Source organism: Meles meles, chromosome 10, assembly GCF_922984935.1.
Source record: "Meles meles chromosome 10, mMelMel3.1 paternal haplotype, whole genome shotgun sequence".
NCBI lineage: Eukaryota > Metazoa > Chordata > Mammalia > Carnivora > Mustelidae > Meles > Meles meles.
In genome coordinates, this window is record NC_060075.1 from 26,512,257 (window position 1) to 26,529,985 (window position 17,729).

Below are 17,729 nucleotides of genomic sequence, written 5' to 3' on the forward strand. Positions count from 1 at the left end.
TCTAGAATATATAGTGGAAGAAGTTGTCTATGAAAATTTTCCCAAACTCATGAATGGAAACAACGTTCATGTACTAGAGGCAGAGAGGTTTCCCCCCAAGATTTTAGATTCTCGAAAGTCCTCATGACACCTTATACTTAAAATGAGGAATTACGATTCCAGACAGACCCTCTTAAAAGCAGCTAGGACAAAGAAGCTCCTTACATACAAAGGAAAGCCAATTAGTATAACGTCACACCTGTCCACAGAGACCTGGCAGGCCAGGAAGGGCTGGCAAAATATATTCAGAGTATTAAAGGAGAAGAACATGCAGCCAAGAATACTTTATCCTGCAAGACTGACATTCAAAATGTATGGAGAGATAAAGAGTTTCCAAGACCGGCAAGGCTTAAAAGACTATGCAACCACCAAGCCGACACTGCAGGGAATATTAAGGAGGGTCCTATAAAAGAGAAAAAATCCTAAGAATATCATTGAACAGAAATATAGAAACAATCTACAGACAGAAAGACTACAAAGGTAACACGATGTCAATCAAAACGTATCTATCAATAATCACACTCAATGTGAATGGCCTAAATGCACCCATAAAATGACACTGGGTTGCAGTTTGGATAAAATGACAGGACCCATCCATATGTTGTCTACAAGAGACCCATTTTGAACCTAAGGATACACCCAGACTGAAAGTAAAGGGATGGAGAAGCATTTTTCATGCCAATGGGCCTCAAACGAAGGCCAGAGTAGTGATTCTCATATCAGATAAATTAGATTTTAAACTAAAGACTGTAGTCAGAGATACAGAAGGACACTACATAATTCTTAAAGGGACTATCCACCAAGATGATCTAACAATTGTAAATATCTACGCCCCCAATATGGGAGCAGACAATTACATAAGAAAACTATTAATCAAGATAAAGAGTCACATTGATATGAATACATTAATAGTAGGAGATCTTAATATGCCTCTCTCAGTAATAGACAGATCATCGAAGCAGAAAATTAATAAAGAAATAAGAGCATTGAATGAAACATTGGACCAGATGGACCTCATAGACATATACAGAACATTCCACCCTAAATCAACAGAATACTCATTCTTCTCAAGTGGACATGGAACCTTCTCCAGAATAGACCACATACTGGGTCACAAAGCAGGACTCAACGGATACCAAAAGACTGACATTATTCCCTGCATATTCTCAGATCACAATGCTTTGAAACTGGAACTCAGTCACAAGGAAAAGTTCAGAAGGAACTCAAACACCTGGAAGCTAAAGAACACCTTGCTTAAGAATGCTTGGATCAACCAGGAGATCAAAGATGAACTTAAACAATTCATGGAAACCAATGAGAATGAAGACACTTCGGTCCAAAACCTATGGGATGCAGCAAAGGCAGTTCTAAGGGGGAAATACATAGCCATCCAAGCCTCCCTCAAAAAAATGGAAAAATCCAGAATACACCAGCTGTCCCTACACCTTAAAGAACTGGAGAATCAACAACAAATCAAACCAACTCCACACGCAAGAAGGGAAATAATCAAGATTAGAGCAGATATCAATGAGGTAGACACCAGAGATACAGTAGAACGTATCAATGAAACTAGAAACTGGTTTTTTTGAAAGAATCAATAAGATCAATAAACCATTGGCCACACTAATCCAAAAGAAAAGAGAGAAAGCCCAAATTAATAAATTATGAATGAAAAGGGAGAGATCTAAACTAACAACAAGGAAATAGAAACAGTCATCATAAATTATTACCAACAGTTATATGCCAATAAGCTAGGCAACCTAGATGAAATGGATGCATTCCTGGAAAACATTAAACTCCCAAAATTGAACCAGGAAGAAATTGACAACCTGAATAGACTGATATCTAGTAATGAGATTGAAGCAGTGATCAAAAACCTGCCAAAAAACAAGACCCCAGGACCTGACGGATTCCCTGGGGAATTCTACCAAACTTTCAAAGAAGAAATAATACCAATTCTCCTGAAGCTGTTCCAAAAAATTGAAGCAGAAGGAAAACTTCCAGACTCTTTTTATGAAGCCAGCATTACCCTAATCCCCAAACCAGGCAAAGACCCTACCAGAAAGGAGAATTTCAGACCAATATCACTGATGAATAAGATCCTAGCAAACAGGATCCAGCAGCACATTCAAAAGATTATCCACCATGACCAGGTGGGATTCATCCCTGGGTTGCAAGGTTGGTTCAACATTCGCAAATCAATCAATGTGATAGAACAAATCAATAAGAGAAGAGAGAAGAGCCATATGGTCCTCTCAATGGATGCAGAAAAAGCATTTGACAAAATCCAGCATCCATTCCTGATGAAAACACTTCAAAGTATAGGGATAGAGGGAACATTCCTAAACTTCATAAAATCTATCTATGAAAGACCCACAGCAAATATCATCCTCAATGGGAAAAAGCTTGTAGCCTTCCCACTGAGATCAGGAACACGACAAGGATGCCCACTCTCACCATTCTTGTTCAACATAGTATTAGAAGTCCTAGCAACGGCAATCAGACAACAAAGAGAAATAAAAGGTATCCAAATTGGCAAGGAAGAAGTCAAACTCTCTCTCTTCGCAGATGACATGATTCTTTATATGGAAACCCTAAAGACTCCACCCCCAAACTACTAGAACTCATACAGCAATTCAGTAACGTGGCAGGATACAAAGTCAATGTACAGAAATCAGTGGCTTTCTTATACACTAACTATGAAAATACAGAAAGGGAAATTAGAGAATCGATTCCATTTACTATAGCACCAAGAACCATAAGATACCTGGGAATAAACCTAACCAAAAAGGTAAAGGACCTGTACTCGAGGAACTATGGAACACTCATGAAAGAAATTGAAGAAGACACAAAAAAAATGGAAGACCATTCCATGCTCTTGGACTGGAAGAATAAACATTGTTAAAATGTCTATACTGCCTAGAGCAATCTATACTTTTAATGTCATTCTGATCAAAATTCCACCAGTATTTTTCAAAGAGCTGAAGCAAATAATCCTAAAATGTGTATGGAATCAGAAGAGACCCCGAATTGCTAAGGAAATGTTGAAAAACAAAAACAAAACTGGCGACATCACATTACCTGATTTCAAGCTTTACTATAAAGCTGTGATCACCAAGACAGTGCGGTACTGGCCTTAAGACAGACACATAGACCAGTGGAACAGAATGGAGAGCCCAGATATGGACCCTGAACTCTATGGTGAAATAATCTTCGACAAAACAGGAAAAAATATACAATGGAAAAAAGACAGTCTCTTCAATAAATGGTGCTGTGAAAACTGGACAGCTATATGTAGAAGAATGAAACTCGACCATTCTCTTACACTGTACACAAAGATAAACTCAAAATGGATAAAAGACCTCAACGTGAGACAGGAATCCATCAGAATCCTAGAGGAGAACATAGGCAGTAACCTCTTCGATATCAGCCACAGCAACTTCTTTCGAGATATGTCTCCAAAGGCCAAGGAAACAAAAGGGAAAAATAACTTTTGGGACTTCATCAAGATCAAAAGCTTCTGCACAGCAAAGGAAATGGTCAACAAAACAAACAGGCAACCCACAGAATGGGAGAAGATATTTGCAAATGACAGTACAGACAAAAGGTTGATATCCAGGATCTATAAAGAACTCCTCAAACTCAACAACACAAAACAGATAATCATATCAAAAATGGGCAGAAGACATGAACAGACACTTCTCCAATGAAGACATACAAAGGGCTATCAGACACATGAAAAATGCTCATCATCACTAGCCATCAGGGAGATTCAAATTAAAACCACATTGAGATATCACCTTACACCAATTAGAATGGCCACAATTAGCAAGACAGGAAACAACGTGTGTTGGAGAGGATGTGGAGAAAGGGGAACCCTCTTACACTGTTGGTGGGAATGCAAGTTGGTGCAGCCACTTTGGAGAACAGTGTGGAGATTCCTCAAGAAATTAAAAATAGAGCTTCCCTATGACCCTGTAATTGCACTGCTGGGTATTTACCCCAAAGATACAGATGTAGTGAAAAGAAGAGCCATCTGTACCCCAATGTTTATTGCAGCAATGGCCACGGTCGCCAAACTGTGGAAAGAACCAAGATGCCCTTCAACAGATGAATGGATAAGGAAGATGTGGTACATATACACGATGGAGTATTGTGCCTACATCAGAAAGGATGAAAACCCAACTTTTGTAGCAAAATGGATGGGACTGGAAGAGATTATGCTAAGTGAAAGAAGTCAAGCAGAGAGAGTCAAGTATCATATGGTCACTTATTTGTGGAACATAACAAAGAACATGGAGGATATGGGGAGATGGAGAGAAGGGAGTTGAGGGAAACTGGAAGGGGAGATGAACCACGAGAGACTATGGACTCTGAAAAACAACCAGAGGGTTTTGAAGGGGCAGGGAGTGGGAGGTTGAGGAACCAGGTGGTGAGTAATAGGGAGGGGCACATACTGCATGGAGCACTGGGTGTGGTGCAAAAACAATGAATACTGTTACGCTGAAAAAAAAAAAAGTATATGTATTGCTTAACTCAGCAATTACTCTTCTAGGTATTTATCCAAGGAAAACAAAAATATGTGTCCACAAGCATATAGACAGATAGCAGGACTGTGGATAAATATATAAACCACGGGAATAGAATTGAGAGCCCAGAAATAAACCCAAAACCCATAGGCAATTATTTTTTTGACAAAGGAGTTAAGACCACTTGGTAGGGAATAAAGAGAATTAGATAACTGCATGTAGAAGAATGAAATGAGCTCAAAATGGATCAGTGACTTAAATATAAAAGCTAAAAGTCTTAGAAGAAAACAAAGTAAATACACACACACACACACAGAGGTAATTCTTCATGAATTCATATTTGGCAATGGATCGTTAGATTTAACACCAAAACACCAAAAGCAAAAAAAAAAAAAAAAAACAAACAAAACAAAAACAAAAAAAAACCAAAAAACACAACACACACAGCCTATATATGTAAGGTGGGCTTTGTCAAAAATTTTTGTATCTTAAAAAACATTATCAAGGAACTAAAAAGACAATATGTGAAACGGAAGAAAATGTTTTCAAATCATAGATCAGGGTTTGTTATTCAGAATATATAAAGGACACTTACAGCTCAACAACAAAGGCACAAACAGCCCAATTTAAAAAACAGGCAAAGCACTTGAAACAGGCAAAAGACATTTCGCCAATTAAAATAAATGACCAAAAAACACATGAAAGGATGTTCACCATCCTTTGTCACTAAGAAAATGTGAACCAAAACCAGAATGCACTTCTCATCCATTAGGATGACTATAACCAAAAACAAAAACAAATTAACATGTGTTGGTGAGAATATGGAGAAATTAGAACCCCAGTACATCACTTGGTGGGAATATAAAATCATAAAGTCACTGGTGGAAAACAGTTTCAAAAAAATGTTAAAAAGAGTTACTATATAATCCAGCAATTCCACTCCTGGTATATGTCCTGGAGAAGTGAAAACATATGTGCCTGCAGAAATGTGTACACATAAGTTTATGGCAGCATTATTCAAAATAGCCTAGAGGTAGAAACAACTCATCAGTCCATCAATAAACGAATGAGTAAACAACTTATGGCATGCAGTAGGAAGAACAATGCCCGACTTTGAAGATTATGGTAAAGCTAATTGTGAAATGTAGATCTATAGATTAATAGAAAGACTCAAAGTGGACCAACTCATAAATAACTCAAATTTCCATTTGGGAAAATATGAATATTGACCTTATACACTGTACAAAAAATTATAACACAAATTAAAGCACAGATATAAATGAACAACTATAATCTTCCATAGGAAAATATAGCAGATTTTATAAAATTTGGGGAAATAGGTAAAAAAAAATAAGCCATTAAAAATTATAAATGAAGTTGATTCAAATTTAAAATATTTTTTTCTATTTAAAGGATACCCTTAAGAAAATGAAACAGCAAGTCACAGGATAGGGAGAAATATTTGTAATACATCTATATGATGTATTAAATAGAACGCAAACAATTCAATTTAAAAATTGGCAAGTATTTGAACAGATCCTAGTAGACTAGTTAAATACGCTATTCACATGTGGCTCAAATTATATCTCTATTGCACTTTCTATTTCTACAGCACTTGAGACTATAAAATTCAAGAAGAGCAGAAATTATTTTTAAGCAGCATTTAGATTAAGTGTCCTCAGCTAGTAACAGAATAAACTAGATCCAGATCCTCTTATCGTCAGAATCTGCATAAAACCTCATATTCCAAATACATGCATTTTAACAAAGCTTTCATTATTTTAGGTAGATATCTCCTATATCATTCTGTAGACTTATGCTCTCCTACAAATGCCTTGAAAGAGAATTTTAACCATGCTTAAAGTGGTTTTTAAAAAGTCACAAATTGGGGCACCTGGATGGCTCAATTGTTAAGTGTCTGCCTATGGGTCAGGTCATGATCCCAGGATCCTGGAATTGAGCTTGGTATGGGTCTCCATGCTCAGTAGGGAACCTATTTCTCCCCTCCCTCTGCTGCTCCCCCTGCTTATGTTCCCTCTCTCGCTGTGTCTCTGTCAGATAAATGAATAAAATCTTAATTTAAAAAAATGTTATTTTTTTACAAAAAAAATACATGTTTTTACAATGTATTACAATGTTAGTAAATTAACACTGTAATCTCGACGAGTAAGAGCCGTTGTTCTTCTGACTCCTAAGCATGTTCTTGATTTTAGACTCTACACATTCCTTTGCTCTCTAGAGTTTATCTCCTCTTTGTTTTCACTGGCTTTTTTTGTGGGAGGAGCAGAAAATAATTCTAAATCTGGTTAATATCCATAACACCACCTTGCTTTAAATTTGGATTCCTTTCTCCATGGCTTTACTAGCTACAGTCCCAATCCCACAGCATTAGCTTTGGGACTAGGCAATTTTCAGATTCTTTACCCTATGAATGATGAAAATATATTGGACTGTAAACCACTAATTACCAATTTTTAAAATGTGGGACCACTATGGGAAATATTCAAAACATCAGGTTCTATAAATATCTCAGTAGAAAGTCACAAACTAGTGAGAGATTCACTTATAATAAATGCATGAATAGGATTTGTAACCATTCTAACAAAATATCTGTCTTACTCAACTTAATATGAGAATTTGGGGCTGCTGTTTATTGCTACTTCTCTATCCTTTAAATTCTGTATCTTGTGCATAAGAGAAAATCTTCACAGCTCTAAAATCTATATTGTATGATGAGTAAAACAAAGGGTGTCTAAATTCCAGAGGGAACATGCACTATGTTGCAGAATAATCTTAAAAAGTCTTTAACTGTGTAGGAGCATTCACTCTGAAAAACAGGGTAATTTTAGCAATAGTCATTAAGATAATAAAACTATCTTTATTCTAGATCTGACTTCTATTTACCGTTGGCAATGTAGAAGATTTATAGTGGGATATCCTATATACAAATGGCCTTGCATTTGAATATACATTAGCTTGAGGACATTTTCAAGAAAAATATTCCAAAGCATCTTTTTAAAAATAAGATATTCTTTTTACAAAAGCAAGATGAAATTTCATGAATTAAACAACTTTTGAAAGGGAGTACTCTTAAAATTTACTATTCATTAAATGGACAGAATTAAGAGTCATAGATAATATTTTAAATAAAATGAAGAAAATGACTCACTACTGATAAAACTAGTTTTGAGAAACACACAAAGAGCAATGTCTAGATACAATGAATCATTCATTGATAAAAACTGATAAAAAAATGTTAGAAACTCCATCATGACAATTACCCTTGATCATATGATTACTCTAATATAGAGAGCCAGTAATGAAAATGGGGCACTCATTTACTTTGCATAAAAATTGTGATTTATTCTAACAGAGAAGTGTAAAGTAAAATTAAAATTGAACTGGTCAAGGCTTGATTGTAAAGTCCTAATATGGATTTATAAAGTCAATCTCATTTATAACTTGTATACTTGAATATTTCCCACTTAGTAATGTGGGTTACACTAAGATAATAAGTATAATTTCTGCTCTCAAATGCAATAGCATAGAAAGTAATTTGTAGGTAATTCTAAAGAAATAAAAATCCTTTGAATTACATTGAACAGTAGAGCTGGAAAAGGCTGAAATATTAGCAAAGATGATTCTAATAATGATAGGTAAGCTGGAACAGAACCTGATCCTGTTTGCCCTTTTATCCCTTTCTTGCCCTTCTCCGTTTTTTGCTCTGTGAAATTGGTGATCTGATACCATAAATTGTATTTTCAAAAATCCCTTGTCATTTGGTTTACAATTATGCTCTGCATATGGGAGGATGGAAAGGTGAAAGAAGAAACAGACTGCTTGTTGTCTATCTTGCCCTTGTACATCATCCCACCCTGATTACCAGGCATTAGCTGCATCTCCTTCAAGGCACTAGCTTCCAGCCACATGACTCTGGCCCCCAAGGTCTCATGACATTACCTTACTCCTTTGTGCCTAAGGTTTAGAAATAGTAGCTACATTCTCATTGGTGGACTGTCTCACCATAGCTTCCTATTCACTTTCTCAGCTTTTCTATTGCCTATATAAAAAGTTATGACACTAAACTCCCTCTATTTTAAATATTTTGAATGTTTTCTGTTTTTCCAGCTAGACCCTGAGCATAAGAACACCATCAGAGGATTATAGCATGGAAATTCTTTACATATGATATTACATATATTCCTTACAATGATCCCATTAAGTAGGTATGGGATCTATTTGCAGTCTCATTTGGCAGAGGAGGAAACTAAGTTGATTAAATATATTCACAAGATTATACAACTATAAACAGAAGAGCCAGAATTTATATCCAGGCAATAAGACTCTAAAATTAGTGTTCTTGACCACTAGAATACGAGGCCAAATCTTATCACCTGTCATGTAGGGAATGTCCAGCAGGGATGACTCTAAGCTGTCCAAACACCAAAATATGAACCTATAATATCCAAGGAATAGGGCAAGAATTCACATATTCTGTACCAAGAGATTATTGTTCTTGGTGTTCGGATATAACAGCTTAACAACACAACCAAAATAAACAAAAATCCTTGTCTTCATGAGCTTACAGACCATTAGAGGGCAAAAGGTAATAGGTACATGAATAATATAAATATATTACTGTGGTATTATCTAGTAGTAAGTCCTATAATAGAAAATAAAGGAAGATGCATGAGAAATCTCAGGGTAAGTACTAGAGTTTTAAATATACAAATTCTGTTTTCTTAGATGCTGCCAAATATCTCCTTTCTTCTCTCTCTGTTGTCTACAACCACCTCCCAGGATCACCTTTCCTCTTATAGACATGGATGAAACACCATACCACAGAGTATGAGATATAACTTAATGAATGGCCATCAAGGGACTGCATATGACATGGAGGTACAAAAGATTCCCCACCAGTTATCTGCATCATCTCTTTCCCCTTTTGTAATCTCATAGGAAGCCTGAAACCTTCTATTATCTCCCCAGTGAACTATTCTGATCTGAAGTTCCTCCTTTCAACATTTAAAAAAATATTTTCTTTGCCCAATGAATATATTTACTGAGAACCACTTCTATCTCTTTGTTTCTCTTGGTGAAAAAATATTCAGGTAATAATGCATTGCATTAGGCTTCTTGGCATCTTTCTTTGCTTTGTTTCCATATTTCTCTCACCTCACCTTCACCCTGAGTATATTTCTTTCAAGTCAAGTATCACTACCTAAATCCTTTCCACAGACTCTAAGAAACTGAGCTTATTTTATAATATAATTAGAAATTTGGAGGAGGCAGCTAACCAGTGATAGATATGTGCCTAAGATATGTCACACATGCCATCTTTGATTCTATGTCAGCCTTTTACTTAAGTCCACTTAAGTCCACATGAGGACCACCGAACCTCCTCTCATTGTATTTCAGTTTGTGACAAGAAGGAAGGGGAAAGGAGAAATAGTTGCTAGGTCTCCCTTTTCATCATGAAAGAAAGAGTTTCCCCAGAAATGCTAATAGTGTAATCCCACTTAACATCTTTTTTCTTAAAACTGTCATTTGCAAGCCCCAGTTCAAGAGAAACTTGTAAAATGAGAACTTAGCAGCTGTAGTCTTTTCAGTGAAAGTGTTTAAGAAGGAAACAGTTGCAATGGTGTGGACTGGCCAGACCATAGAATTGACTACCTTCATTAAGAGGACTTCAAATAGAAGAAAATAGAGGGAATTCCAGTAGGGCGATATTTGAAAAAATAATGGCTGAGATCATCCAGAATTTAGTAAAGACATGAATTATCAAATTGAAATCAACCACTCATCCCCAAATACACTGAATAAGAAGAAATTGATGTATTTTTAAACTTTAAGTTGCTCCTCATAAAATCTTAAGAAGGAGTGCCTAGGGGCTCAGTTGTTAAGTGTCTGACTTTGGCTCAGGGCATGATTACAAGGTCTTGGGATTGAGACCCATATTGGGCTCCCTAGCTTGGTGGGAAACCTGCTTCTGCTTCTCCCACTCCCCCTGCTTGTGTTCCCTCTATTGCTGTTTCTCTCTCTGCCAAATAAAAAAAAAAAAAATCTGAAGAAAAAATGTTGAAAGCAACTATAAAGAAAAGATGAGTGGCGCTCATTTGATTGGCTCAGTTGATTAAGCAGCAGATCCTGATTTTGACTCAGGTCATGATCTCATGGCCCTGAGATCAAGCCCTGTGTTATACTCCACACTCAACAGAGTCTGCTTGAGCACTCCACACTCAACAGAGTCTGCTTGAGAATTCTTCCTCTCCCTCTCCCTTTCCCTCTGGGTCAGGCATGCACTCTCTCTCACTCAAATAAATAAATCTTAAAAAAAAGAAAAAGAAAAAGAAAAGATAAGTTACATAAAAGAAACAACAATTAGTTTTCAGTAGCAATAATAGAGGTTCAAAGACAATGGAACTTTATCTTAAAAGTACTAAGAAAAAATAAATGTCACCTAATAATGTACCCAATTCATTTATCATTCAAGAGTATGTATGATGTAGAGGGAGGAGTCAAGATGGCAGAGAAGTAGCAGGCTGAGATGACATCAGGTAGCAGGAGATCAGCTAGATAGCTTATCAAACCATTATGAACACCTACACTAAATCCAACAGGAGATTGAAGAGAAGAAGAGCAACAATTCTAGAAATAGAAAACCGACCACTTTCTGAAAGGTAGGACCAGTGGAGAAGTGAATCCAAAGCGACGGGAAGATAGACCATGGGGGGAGAGGCCAGCTCCCGGCAAGCAGTGGAACAATGAAGCACAAAATCAGGACTTTTAAAAGTCTGTTCCACTGAGGGACATCGCTCCAGAGGCTAAGCTGCAGTGAAGGCCACACAGGGTCACAGAAGGATCGGGGGTGTCTGAGTGTCACAGAGCTCACAGGTATTAGAGCAGGGAAGCAAGCTACAGAGACAGAGCGAAGGAGTGAGCTCTCAATTCGGAGTTACCTTGAACTGGTCACAGGCTGGGTGAGCTTGGAGTGTGCCCTGAGGCCAGGGAGATGGGAGTAATTGAGTGCTTTTCTCTAAGCATGGCCAGAGGCCAAGGAGACAGGAGTGATTGAGTGCTTTTCTCTGAGGGAGCACTGAGGAGTGGGGCCCCGAGCACTCGGCTCCTCCGGGCCAAGAATGGGAGGCCGCCATTTTCATTCCCATCCTCTGGAACTCTACGGAAAGTGTTCAGGGAACAAAAGCTCCCCAAAGGGAACCTGAACGGATTACTTAGCCTGGCCCCTGGTAAGAGTGGTGCAATTCCACCTCGGACAAAGACACTTGAGAATCACTACAACAGGCCCCTCCTCTAGAAGTGCAACAAGAAATCCAGCCAAGTCCAAGTTCACTTACCAAGGAGAACAGTGGAATTCCAGAGGAGGAGAAAGCAAAGCATGGAATTCATGGCTTTCTCCCTATGATTCTTAAGTCTTGCAGTTAATTAATTTTTTTAATTTTATTTCTTTTCTTCTAATTTTTTTTAACTTTTACCCTTTCCTCTTTTAACACTTTTTAACTAGTTTCTCTAACAATACCTTTCATTAAAAAATAATAATCTCTTTGAACCTTCATTATTATAGTCATATTTTATCCTTCATTGTATCTAACTTTATTTTTTGTATACACATAGGGTTTTTTCTTCTAGAAAATTTATTCTAAAAAATTTCTTCTAAAATTTCTTCTAATAGATCAAAATAATACCTCAAATCTAGCGCTGGGCTTGTTCTAGTCTCCAGCCCAAGCAAATTCTCTCCACTTTCTTTTCCGTTATTCTCCCAACTTACTTTATCAATGCCTTTTTTAGAAATTAAAAAAATATATTTTTTCATCTTTATAAGCATATTCCATCCCTTCATTGTGTTTATTCTTATATATGTTTTTCATTCTTTAAAATTTTGGGAGGTAGTTTCCTTTAAGAGACCAAAATACTCCCAAAATTAAGTGGGTGACCCTGTTCTCATCACCAGTCTAATGTATATATATATTTTTTTTTGTTTTTAAATTTTTTCCTTGTTTTCTTTTCTAATTTTTTTTCTGAACTACTTCTTATCCCCTTTCTCCCCCCCCCCCAATTTGGGGTCTCTTCTGATTTGGTTAAAGCACATTTTCCTGGGGTCTTTGCCACCCTTTTAGTATTTTATTTGCTCCTTCATATATTCTTATCTGGACAAAATGACAAGGTGGAAAAACTCACCACAAAAAAAGAACAAGAGCAGTACCAAAGGCTAGGGACCTAATCAATACAGACATTGGTAATATGTCAGATCTAGAGTTCAGGATGATGACTCTCAAGGTTCTAGCCGGGCTCGAAAAAGGCGTGAAAGATATTAGAGAAACCCTTTTCAGAGAGATAAAACACTTTCTGGAGAAATAAAAGAACCAAAATCTAACCAAGTTGAAATCAAAAAAGTTATTAATGAGGTGCAATAAAAAATGGAGGCTCTTACTGCTAGGATAAATGAGGCAAAAGAAAGAATTAGTGATATAATAGACTAAATGACAGAGAATAAAGAACCTGAGCAAAAGAGAGACAAACAAATACTGGACCACGAGGGGAGAAATCGAGAGACAAGTGACACCATAGGATAAAACAACATTAGAATAACTGGGATTCCAGAAGAAGAAGAAAGAAGGAGGGGAGCAGAAGGCATATTGGAGAGAATTATTATAGAGAATTTCCCTAACATGGCAAAGGGAACAAAGATCAAAATCCAGGAGGTGGATTAAATCATTAAGAATGGGTCCACACCCTGTCATCTAATAGTAAAATTTACAAGTCTTAGCGACAGAGAAAATCCCGAAAGCAGCCCAGGACAAAAAGTCTGTAACATACAATGGTAAAAATATTAGATTGGCAGCAGACTTATCCACAGAGACCTGGCAGGCCAGGTATATTCAGAGGCATGATATATTCAGAGCACTAAATGAGAAAAACATGCAGCCAAGAATATTATATTCATCTAGGCTATCACTGAAAATAAAAGGAGACATAAAAAGCTTCCAGGACAAACAAAAACAGAAAGAATTTGCAAACACCAAACCAGCTCTACAGAAAATATTGAAAGGGGTCCTCTAAGCAAAGAGAGAGCTTAAAAGTAGTAGATCAGAAAGGAACAGAGACAATATACAGTAACAGTCACCTTACAGGCAATATAATGGCACTAAATTCATAACTCTCAATAGTTACCCTCAATGTGAATAGGCTAAAAGCCCCAATCAAAAGATACAGGGTATCAGAATGGATATAAAAACAAAACCCATCTATATGCTGTCTATAAGAAACTTATTTTAGACATGAAGACACCTCCAGATTTAAAGTGAGGGGGTGGAAAACAATTTACCATGCTAATGGGCATCAGAAGAAAGCTGGGGTGGCCATCCTTATATCAGATCAATTAGACTTTAAGCCAAAGACTATAATAAGAGATGAGGAAGGACACTATATCATACTCAAAGGGTCTGTCCAACAAGGAGAGCTAACAGTTTTAAATATCTATGTCCCTAACATGGGAGCACCCAACTGTATAAACCAATTAATAACAAAATCAAAGAAACATATTGACAAGAATACAATAATAGTAGGGGACTTTAACACCCCCCTCACTGAAATGGACAGATCATCCAAGCAAAAGATCAACAAGGAAATAAAGGCCTTAAATGACACACTGGACCAGATGGACATCACAGATATATTCAGAACATTCCAGCCCAGAGCAACAAAATACACATTCTTCTCTGCTGCACATGGAACATTCTCCAGAATAGATCATATCCTGGGTCATAAATCAGGTCTCAACCAGTATTAAAAGACTGGGATCATTCCCTGCGTATTTTCAGACCACAATGCTCTGAAGCTAGAATTCAATCACAAGAGGAAATTTGGAAAGAACCCAAATACATGGAGACTAAACAGCATCCTTCTAAAGAATGAATGGCTCAACCAGGACATTCAAGAAGAATTGAAAAAATTCATGGAAACAAATGATAATGAAAACAAAATGGTTCAAAATTTGTGGGACACAACAAAGGCAGTCCTGAGAGGAAAATATATAGTGATACAAGCCTTTCTCAAGAAACAAGAAAGGCCTCAAATACACTATGTAACCCTACACCTAAAGGAGCTGGAGAAAGAACAACAAAGAAACCTAAACCCAGCAGGAGAAGAGAAATCCTAAAGATCAGAGCAGAAATCAATGAAATAGAAACCAAAAAAAAAAAAAACAATAGAACAAATCAATGAAACTAGGAGCTGGTTCTTTGAAAGAATCAATAAGATTGATAAACCCTTGGCCAGACTTATCAAAAAAAAAAAAAAAAAAGAGAAAGGACCCAATAAATACAATCATGAATGAAAGAGGAGAGATCACAACCAACACCAAAGAAATAAAAACAATTATAAGAACATACTATGAGAAACTCCACACCAACAAATTTGACAATCTGGAAGAAATGGATGCATTCCTGAGACATATAAAATACCACAACTGAACCAGGAAGAACTCGAAAACCTGAACAGGCCCATAACCAGTAAGGAGATTGAAACAGTCATCAAAAATCTCCAAAAAACAAAAGCCCAAGGACAGACGGCTTCCCAGGGGAATTCTACCAAACATTTAAAGAAAAATTAATTCCTATTCTCTTGAAACTGTTCCAAAAAATAGAAATGGAAGGAAAACTTCCAAACGCATTTTATGAGGCCAGCATCACCTTGATCCCAAAACCAGACAAGGATCCCATCAAAAAAGAGAACTACAGACTAATATCCTTGATGAACACAGATGCGAAAATTCTCACCAAAATACTAGCCAATAGGATCCAACAGTACATTAAAAGAATTATTCACCAAAGGGGCGCCTGGGTGGCTCAGTGGGTTAAGCCGCTGCCTTCGGCTCAGGTCATGATCTCAGGGTCCTGGGATCGAGTCCCGCATCGGGCTCTCTGCTCAGCAGGGAGTCTGCTTCCCTCTCTCTCTCTCTCTGCCTGCCTCTCTACTTGTGATCTCTCTCTGTAAAATAAATAAATAAAATATTTAAAAAAAAAAAAAAAAAGAATTATTCACCATGACCAAGTGGGATTTATCCCAGGGCTGCAAGGTTGGTTCAACATCTGCAAATCAATTAATGTGATACAATACATTAATAAAAGAAAAAACAAAAAGCATAGGATACTCTCAATAGATGCTAAAAAAACATTTGACAAAGTACAGCATCCCTTCCTGATCCAAATTCTTCAAAGTGTAGGGATCCAGGGCACATACCTCAATATCATCAAAGCCATTGATGAAAAACCCACTGCAAAGATCATTCTCAATGGAGAAACACTGAAAGCTTTTCCGCTAAGGTCAGGAACACGGCAGGGATGTCCATTATCACCATTGCTATTCAACATAGCACTAGAAGTCCTAGCCTCAGCAATCCCAGAACAAAAAGAAATTAAAGGCACCCAAATCAGCAAAGAAGAAGTCAAACTATCACTCTTTGCAGATGATATGATGCTATATGTGGAAAACCCAAAAGACTCTGCTAGAACTTGTACAGGAATTCAGGAAAGTGTCAGGATATAAAATCAATGCACAGAAATCAGTTGCATTTCCATAAACCAACAACAAGACAGAAGAAAGAGAAATTAAAGAGTTGATCCCATTTGCAATTGCACCCAAAACCATAAGATACCTAGGAATAAACCTAACCAAAGAGGCAAAGAATCTGTACTAAAAAAACCATAAAGTACTCATGAAAGAAATTGAGGAAGACACAAAGAAATGGAAAAATGTTCCATGCTCATGAATTGGAAGAATAAATATTGTGAAAATGTCTATGCTACCTAAAGCAATCTGCACATTTAATGCAATCCCTATCAAAATCCCATCCATTTTTTTCAAAGAAATGGAACAAATAATCCTCAAATTTATATGGAACCAGAAAAGACCTCGAATAGCCAGAAGAATATTGAAAAAGAAAGCCAAAGTTGGCGGCATCACAATTCCGGACGTCAAGCTCTATTACAAAGCTGTCATCATGAAGACAGCATGGTACTGGCACAAAAACAGACACATAGATCAATGGAACAGAATAGAGAGCCCAGAAATAGACCCTCAACTCTTTGGTGAACTAATCTTTGACAAAGCAGGAAAGAATGTCCAATGGAAAAAAGACAGTCTTTTCAACAAATGGTATTGGGAAAATTGGACAGCCACATGCAGAAAAATGAAATTGGACCATTTACTTAGACCACACACAAAAAAAGACTCCAATTGGATGAAGGACCTCAATGTGAGAAAGGAATCCATCAAAATCCTTGAGGAGAACACAGGCAGCAACCTCTTCAACCTCAGCCACAGCAATGTCTTCCTAGGAACATCGGCAAAGGCAAGGGAAGAAGGGCAAAAATGAACTATTGGGATTTCATCAAGATCAAAAGCTTTTGCACAGCAAAGGAAACAGTTAACAAAACCAAAAGACAACTGACAGAATGGGAGAAGATATTTGCAAATGACATATCAGATAAAGGGCCAGTATCCAAAATCTATAAAGAGCTTAGCAAACTCAACACCCAAAGAACAATCCAATCAAGACATGGCTAGAGGATATGAGCAGACATTTCTGCAAAGAAGACATCCAGATGGCCTTTAGACACATGAAAAAATGCTCCACATCACTGGACATCAGGGAAATACAAATCAAAACCACAATGAGATATCACCTCACACCAGTCAGAATGGCTAAAATTCACAAGTCAGGAAATGACAGGTGCTGGCAAGGATGCAGAGAAACGGGAACCCTCCTACACTGTAGGTGGGAATGCAAGTTGGTGCAACCACCCTGGAAAACAGCATGAAGGTTCCTCAAAAAGATGAAAATAGAGCTACCCTATGACCCAGCAATTGCACTACTGGGTATTTACCCTAAAGATACAAACGTAGTGATCCAAAGGGGCACATGCACCCGAATGTTTATAGCAGCAATGTCCACAATAGCCAAACTATGGAAAGAACCTAGATGTCCATCAACAGATGAATGGATAAAGAAGAAGTGGTATATACATAAAATGGAATACTATGCAGCCATCAAAAGAAATGAAATCTTGGCATTTGCGACGACATGGATGGAACTAGAGGGTATTATGCTTAACTAAATACGTCAATTGGAGCAAGACAACT